Raw genomic sequence first — 8,043 nt, forward strand, 5'->3', positions numbered from 1 at the left:
CTTGGGGGCTTTACTTCCATGTTTTCAAAAGAAACTGATGGGAAATAAGGCCAGCCAAGGTGGGGCGTGCTGGGGGACAGTCCTGGCACCGAGCCCGTAAATACGACCTGATGTCAGAGAATTCTGTGACATGTAACCCAAGAAAGGTCCTGCTAAAATTGGATTCTTCCGACATGGAAAAATAAGGCAGGCTGACTGCCGCCACCGTGGAGAGGCGACAAATGTTTGACCTCGGGTGTGAGGATGACTGATTCCATGCTGTCACGGGGAGAAAGGCACACCTGTTCCTGCTGGAATAGAGTCAACCCTGACCAGCCGCCCACCCTCAGACAGACCAGCTGGAGCCCTGGAAAAAAAAAAAAAAAAAATGGATCACGTTAGCTGTTACACAACGAAGCTATTGAGCAGCCGCTCAGGATGGAATAGTCTGACTCATGAGGTAATGAGCTCCCCAGCACTAGAGGTAACCAAGCCAGATGACCCCTGGTGGGGATACTTTAAGGGCATTCCAGCCTCAGGTTGGGGTAGGGGATTACACTGGGTGGCTTGAGGTTTTATGATACTGTGATTTTTTCAAACTACAGGCTCCATCTCAACATGTCTCCCTGGGAGCCTACCATAGTGCCTGAAGTTCTATATTAGAGCTTTATTCATTGGAAGTAAGGCATCATGAGCTCCTGAAGATGGCTGTTAAATAAAGGGATGCTACACAGTGTTATAGTTGTTGACTCTGTCAGTTTCTTTAGCAGACCCCTCTCCCAGATGGCTAGGGGCAGGGGTTACTAGAGCACAGGTCACCGTAGTAGGGGGCCCTTATCATCCAGGACACAGCATGTAGACAGAGTATGCTTGGGTGTGGTTGCAATGAGAGAGCCGAGGGTACAGGAGGATCTGAGAAAGCAGGTGAGGTGGCCGAGTACACCATCAGAAACCCTTTCATCCAATGCACAGCTTGGCCCATGGTGGCCCCGACAAGTCCAACAGCCCAGCTTCTGCACACACCTTACACTTCCCAAAGGGAGCACTGGACCAGGAGTCCGGAGACCTGGCCTCTGGGGCTGGCTGGCCACTCCCTGGCAGTGGGCCTTGGGTGTGTCTCCATGCCTCCCTGGAGAGCTCGGCTCCCTCCACTGCCAAATAAGAGGAGGCACATGCTGGTTTCCAAAGGTCCTTTCCCCCTGCTGGGGTCTGGAGCCAGGGCCAAAGCACCATGGCAGGCTGCGGGGCCACCCAGACCTCGTGAAACCCAACTCTGCTTTTCCTGAGCAATGCAACCTTGAGCAAGTTACCTAGGCTTCCTGAGCCTCAGTCCCCACCTCTGTAAAATGGGAACAGCAATACTTGCTTCCAAGGATCGTTAGGATGAGGAAATATAAAATGGCTTCACAGTGACAGGGTGGATGCTGAGAACAGCCACTATCCATCATGTCATTTTACTAGTTAACGCCTCAGTGAGAGAAAGTAGGCTCTGCCCATAAAAGGAGAGTGGGACTGGAATTCAGACCCAGCTGCCAGGCTTTGTCATCTCCCCAAAGAGCCAGCAGCTCTGAGCTCCTGCCGGCTCGGACCCTGGCCCTCTTCTTGCCTTCTGGCGGCCCCGTTCAGAAGAAGCCTGGGTGACAACAGGGGCTGTGATCCGAAGCTCCAGGCATGGGAAACCTGGGCCCCCTCCCAACATTCTCTCCCCTCACTGGTCATCCTCCCAAAGTACCCTCCACTGGCCAGGGTCTCTGCCCTCAGGGCCCATGGGGGCCAGTCTAGGACCAGACATCAAGGTCGTCATCCCCACCCACACCCTTCCTGCACTGCCTCTCTGTCCAGCGGTAGGTGGGAAGCTCGTGAGTTTAGCAGTCAGACAACCGTGGACTTGAAAGTCTGCCCGGCCACTAACTGCCGTGTGCCCTAGGCTGGTTACTTTGGGTCTCTGAGCATCAGTTTCCTCATCTGTAAAATGGGTACAAGCAGCACCACTTCCCAGGGGCCTTGTGAAAATCTAAACATGGAAGTCAGTGCCCGGCACAGGGCAGGTCCTCTGTAAGTGAGAATTGCCTTTCTTCCTCTTCTGTCCGTAGCTTAAAGCATTGGCTCCAGGAAGGATCGATATTTTTTCCAATTTTTATTTTGTAATTTTTCAAACCTAAGTACGTATTGAAAGAATAGGACCACGAATTCGCATGTACTTTTCACCTAGATTTGCCAATTTAGCACTTTACCATTTTTGCTTTATCACTATTTATACATATCACACTCTCTATTGCTATGACTATTCCCTCTTCCCTTTACTCCAGCAGGTGTTTTCTAAAAGCAAGGATAATTTCTCATATACCCACATCAACAAACTCAGGACACAACAGGGATGTAATGCTAGTATGCAGCCTACATCCAAATTTTGCCAATTGTCCCTCTAATGTCTTTTAGAGCAATTTTTTTTTTTCTGGTCCATGGTTCAATCTAGGATCGGGCCTTGCATTTGCTTGTTGGATGTCTTTGGTCTGGAACAGTTCTTGTGCTCTCTGCCTTTCTTGACCTTGACACTTGTAAAGCGTGCAGGCCAGTTATTTTGTAGAATGTCCCTCCCTTTGGCATTGTCTGAGGGTAGTTCCTCAGGACACGCACTTGGGGCAGGGCTATCCCAGGAGAGATGCAGAGTCCTTCTCGGGGCCGCTAGTCAGGACATGTGATGTCAGCTCACTCATCGCCGGGGATGGCTGTGTTGGTTGACTCTGGCTTGAGGTGGTATCTGCAAGCTTTCTCCTCTGCACATTTGCCATTTTTCCTACTCTTTGGGGAATATGATCCTATTTTAACCCTGGACTCAAGTCAAGTAGAGCTGGGTTGTGGCTGGATTTCAACATTCACCAGCTGTGTGCCCTTGGCCAAATTACCTAATTTCTCTGAACTCATGAAACAAAGATTGTACTTCTGCCTCTCAGGGAAGTTTGGAGACTGGATGAGACGTTGTGAATAAAGTATTGAGCACAACATCCAGGCACACTGGAGGAGGTGCCTGGTAAACAGCAGTGGGTGTTCAATGAACATCTTTCTGAGGCTTAGGAGGGGACCTGGAGATCAAGAAGACGGCCCCCCTCCCCTGGTGATGGAAGGGGCTCCCAGCAAACAGCAGCAGAGGGACCAGATGTCACTGGTGGTGCTGTGATGTGCCCTGAGCTCAGAGAGGCGCCAGGGGCAGAAGAGAATTTCTAGTGATGGGCGGATAACCCCGGGAACAGAATTGGACACGCAAGGTAGACCACAGCTGTGAGCCAAGCATGGGCTTTGGGGTCTAGCCAATCTGTGGTTGTGTCCGATCTTCCCTTTGAATTAGCTGCGTGGCCTGGGACAAGTCACGTGACCTCTCTGAGCCTCAGTTTCTTCCTCTGTGAACCGGGGATAATATTACATCCCTCATAGTGGTCTTGAAAGGCTGATAAGATTCATGGCTGCCACACGGTAAGTGCTCAAAAATGAAGCAGTAGCACTGACCGTCCCAGCCAGGATCTCTTTAAGAACACCTTCCCTGACCACATTCCCCAGAAAAGAGAAGCAGGCTTTCCTGAAATGCCCTTAGCATCACGCCCGCTCACACTTTGTGGGACCATAAATTGATATGACCTTCCTGGTGGACATCTTGACAAACGGGGATTTTCTTGGTCAGTGTTCTTAGCCGTGGACAACAGAATCCACTCAGCTAGTTTAAGCAGAACAGAATGTATTAAGGAAAATAGGTAGCTTGCAGAATCACCAGGAAGTGCAAGTAATCTTCTTAGGCTGGGCTTCCAGGGATGAGTCTCAAAAGCACAAGACAGAACTGGCTACCAATGGAACTGCTGCTTCTGCCTCAATCAGAAAGTTCCAGAACAGGAATGGCCACCACAACTCACAGCTCCAGGACCATGCCACTTCTGTCCTGATCTGTGCTGGCAAAACGGGTGCCCCGTGCCTTCTCCCCGACCCATGACTTAGCTTTGAATCGCACTCACAGAAGTTCACCTCAGTAACAGAACCAAAATCACATCAAGAATCCACACTGTGAGGGGGTCGTGTTTTTTTGCTGCCCAATATCTAGACATACTGGTTAGAAGGAGGTAGAATATGTTTTGAACCAGCAATTGAGCAAATCAAGAACCGTAAAAAGATTCAATCCTTTGAGGGGAGGGGGAGGGATAAATTAGGAGTATGGGATTAACAGAGACACACTGCTATGTATAAAATAGATAAACAACAAGGATTTGCTGTATAGCACATGGAACTATAGTCAATATCTTGTAATAACCTATAATGGAAAAGAATCGGAAGCTGTACACCTGAAACTAAAACAATATCATAAATCAACTATAGTTTAATAAATATAATTTTTAAAAAATATTCAACCCTTGGGGCTTCCCTGGTGGCGCAGTGGTTGAGAGTCCGCCTGCCGATGCAGGGGACACGGGTTCGTGCTCCGGTCCGGGAAGATCCCACATGCCGCGGAGCGGCTGGGCCCGTGAGCCATGGCCGCTGAGCCTGCCCGTCCGGAGGCTGTGCTCCGCAACGGGAGAGGCCATGACAGTGAGAGGCCCGTAAGTTCTCAATAACATAGTATTAACTGGGAAAAGACAAAACAAACTATACGTACAGTATGATCTCAGTTTTATAAGAAGGACACATATATGCAGAGTACAGTAGCAAAGGAAGTAACTTAAAGATGTTTATCTCAGTGTGACTGGCATCACACGGGATTTTTAAATTTTCTTACTTATACTTCTCTATATGATCTATGTGTTCTACGAGGATATGCATTTTTTTTTTTGCGGTAGGCGGGCCTCTCACTGTTGCGGCCTCTCCCATTGTGGAGCACAGGCTCCGGACGCACAGGCTCAGCGGCCATGGCTCACGGGCCCAGCCGCTCCACGGCATGTGGGATCTTCCCGGACCGGGGCACGAACCCGTGTCCCCTGCGTCGGCAGGCGGACTCTCAACCACTGCGCCACCAGGGAAGCCCGGTATGCATTACTTTTTTAATAATTAACTGTTTTAGAAATTGAAGGATGTTATTAACAGAATGAGAGGTACTCATCCCTTCTGCACACTCGCCTGCCTTTACCTTGTGCAGGGGAGGCTGTGGTGAGGACAAGTGGTGTCTGGAAGATGACAGAAGTACGGGATGGAAGCTGGGGTTTGGGGAGGGGGGATTAAGGGATAACAGTGGATTAGGGAGGACGAGGATCGACTATTTAGGGTGGGCAGAGGCCATCGCTGACTTACCTGGCACATAAGTGGGTGTTGATCAATATTTGCTCCAGACCCTTAGAGAGGAATTGTCAAAGGACTTGAAAGCAGCCATTTCGCAGGCAAAAGAATACAAATGACTTTGCAACAGATGAAAAGATACCCAGCCTCAATCGTAATCAAAGAAATGCAAAATAAAACAAGCGCTATTTTTCACTTAGCAGATTGGCAAAGATCACAACGTTTGATGAGAACACAGGCTGAGTAGCCTGGAGGGAAGTTGGCTCTGCCTGCCCTGCAAAGCGGTTTGTAGCACCTATCAGAACGGAAAACACACAGGCCCTTTGATATGGCCACTCTGCTTCTAAGAATTAGTTCTCAGATGTAGTTGTGCATTGCTCATAGGCAGAAGGGGCTGTACAAGGGTATTTACTGTGGTATTGCTTATCTTAGCAAAAGATTAGAAGCCACGTTTTCAGTAGGGGTCTGATTAAATAAACCATGGTGCCTTCGTCTGATGGAATACTGTGCTAAAAGGCAGGCATCTCAAAGATATATTTATACGGGATAAAGTCAAGGTGAAGAACAAAGTATATAATGTCCTATTTTTGTAAGAAAGCGCAGGTACACGTATCATCTGATATCTATAGCACATTTCTGGTGTCCCTGGGGTATTTGAGGATCTGAGTGAGAGGCAATATTCGTTGTTTATATTGATACTTTTATACTGTTGGGTTATTTGATCGTGTTCATGTGTTACATTTTCAATTTCAACATGTGATTTAAAAATAAAGACTCATTGAATTAATAATTGGGTTCAGAAGCCACAGAGAGGCATTTGGATGTGATGACACGAGGCATAGGGAGCCACTGGTGGTTCTCGAGCAGGGGAGTGCAGCCTGAGAGTGGTATTGAACAAGGAGGACCCAGAAGAATGGCAGAGTGGCAGGGAGAGGCTGAGAGCAGGGAAAGGAGCCCTGATCGGCCAGACCAGCCCGAGGCATCAGTGCCCAGGCAGGCAGGCTGCACCCAGGGCACCTGGGGTCAGGGATGCAGGAAGGGCTACTCCTCAAGTAGCCCCTCTCATCCTACTCAGTCTGGATGGTTCTCTTTTTTCCTATCCCCCCATTACACCCCACAACTTTCGCAGGTGATTTATGGAGTAACTAGTTTTTCTGCAGTGCAGGTATTTACTTTTTAACTGTGGTCTCTCAAGTACCACTCTACTTTCACCTGCTGGGTGGTACTTGCCTCGTCCTCTCCCTCCTCACACTCCCTGTGCTCCTGTCAGGACACAGCTTGCTCTCGCCCTGCATGCAGCTCCCCCAGCCCTCTTACCTGACTCTCACCTCTGAGCCCACATTGTTCCCCCTCACATACACAGTGCTACCCCTCTTCCCGGGCTCCACCATCCAGTGGGCCCTTAGGTCTGCAGTGAGATAGATGACAAAGGACCTTCTCCTTTGTCTCAGCTTGGCTAGCCTCCTGAGGAGGTTTTGATGGGTCTTAAGCCCCAGGAAGAGGGTGTAGAGGAGGGGAGGGTGGAGGGAGGACAGGGTTTTAGGGGAAGAAAAAAAAAAATCTGTCCTGATTTACTACACCTTAATAGGTATACTTATTTTAATATTAAATATTGTTTTAAATTATTTACCAACGAGTAAAATGAATGTTTCTAGGGATGCTCCAACTCATCCATTTATCCCACAGTCCAGGGTTTCTCAACCCCGGCATTGTTGATGTTTTGGTCTGGGTAATTCTTTGTCACGGGGGCTACCCTGTGGATTATAAAGCAGCATCCCTGGCCTCTATCCACTAGACGCCAGCAGTACCACACCCTCCAGTTGTGACAAACAGAAATGCCTCCACACTTTGCCAAATGTGCCCTGGAGGCAAAACAGCCCTAGTGAGAACCACCGCGTATCGTTTTCACGCGTTCCCTAGTACAGAACTGCATGCTGATGGGAGGAGGCCACGGTGCCCCTTTATTGGTCTTCATCTGAAGTCGTAATGGGGAGTTTCCGGCATTGTGGGGAAGACAGGCAGCTGCTGACAAAGCACCCTATAAATCACAGCACAGAGACGACCTCTACTTTACCACTTGCCCCCTCTCAGAACGCAGCAGTGAAAAAAAAAGCTTTAAAAACGCCAAGTAAAATGAACTCAAAGAGACCCACGCAAAGACATATTGTAATCAAACTATCGCAAGACAAAGACAAAGTGAGAATTTGAAAGCAGCAAGAGGGAAGTGATTCCTCACAAAGAATTGTCAATAAGATTATTAGCAGATTTCTTTCTTCTTTTGCGGTACGCGGGCCAACAGCACACCAATGTAAATTGGTACAGCCACTATGGAGAACAGTATGGAGGTTCCTTAACAAACTAAACACAGAACTACCATACGACCCAGCAATCCCACTACTGGGCATATACCCTGAGAAAACCATAATTCAAAAAGAGTCAGGTACCACAATGTTCGTTGCAGCTCTATTTACAATAGCCAGGAGATGGAAACAACCTAAGTGTCCATCGACAGATGAATGGATAAAGAAGATGTGGCACATATATACAATGGAATATTACTCAGCCATAAAAAGAAACGAAATTGAGTTATTTGTAGTGAGGTGTATGGACCTAGAGTCTGTCATACAGAGTGAAGTAAGTCAGAAAGAGAAAGACAAATACCGTATGCTAACACATATATATGGGATCTAAAAAAAAAAAAAAAAGGTTCTGAAGAACCTAAGGGCAGGACAGGAATAAAGACATAGACGTAGAGAATGGACTTGAGGACACAGGGAGGGGGAAGTGTAAGCTGGGACGAAGTGAGAGAGTGGC

This window comes from Neophocaena asiaeorientalis, unplaced genomic scaffold (genome assembly GCF_003031525.2).
Source record: "Neophocaena asiaeorientalis asiaeorientalis breed wild unplaced genomic scaffold, Neophocaena_asiaeorientalis_V1.1 scaffold591, whole genome shotgun sequence".
Taxonomy (NCBI): Eukaryota; Metazoa; Chordata; class Mammalia; order Artiodactyla; family Phocoenidae; genus Neophocaena; species Neophocaena asiaeorientalis.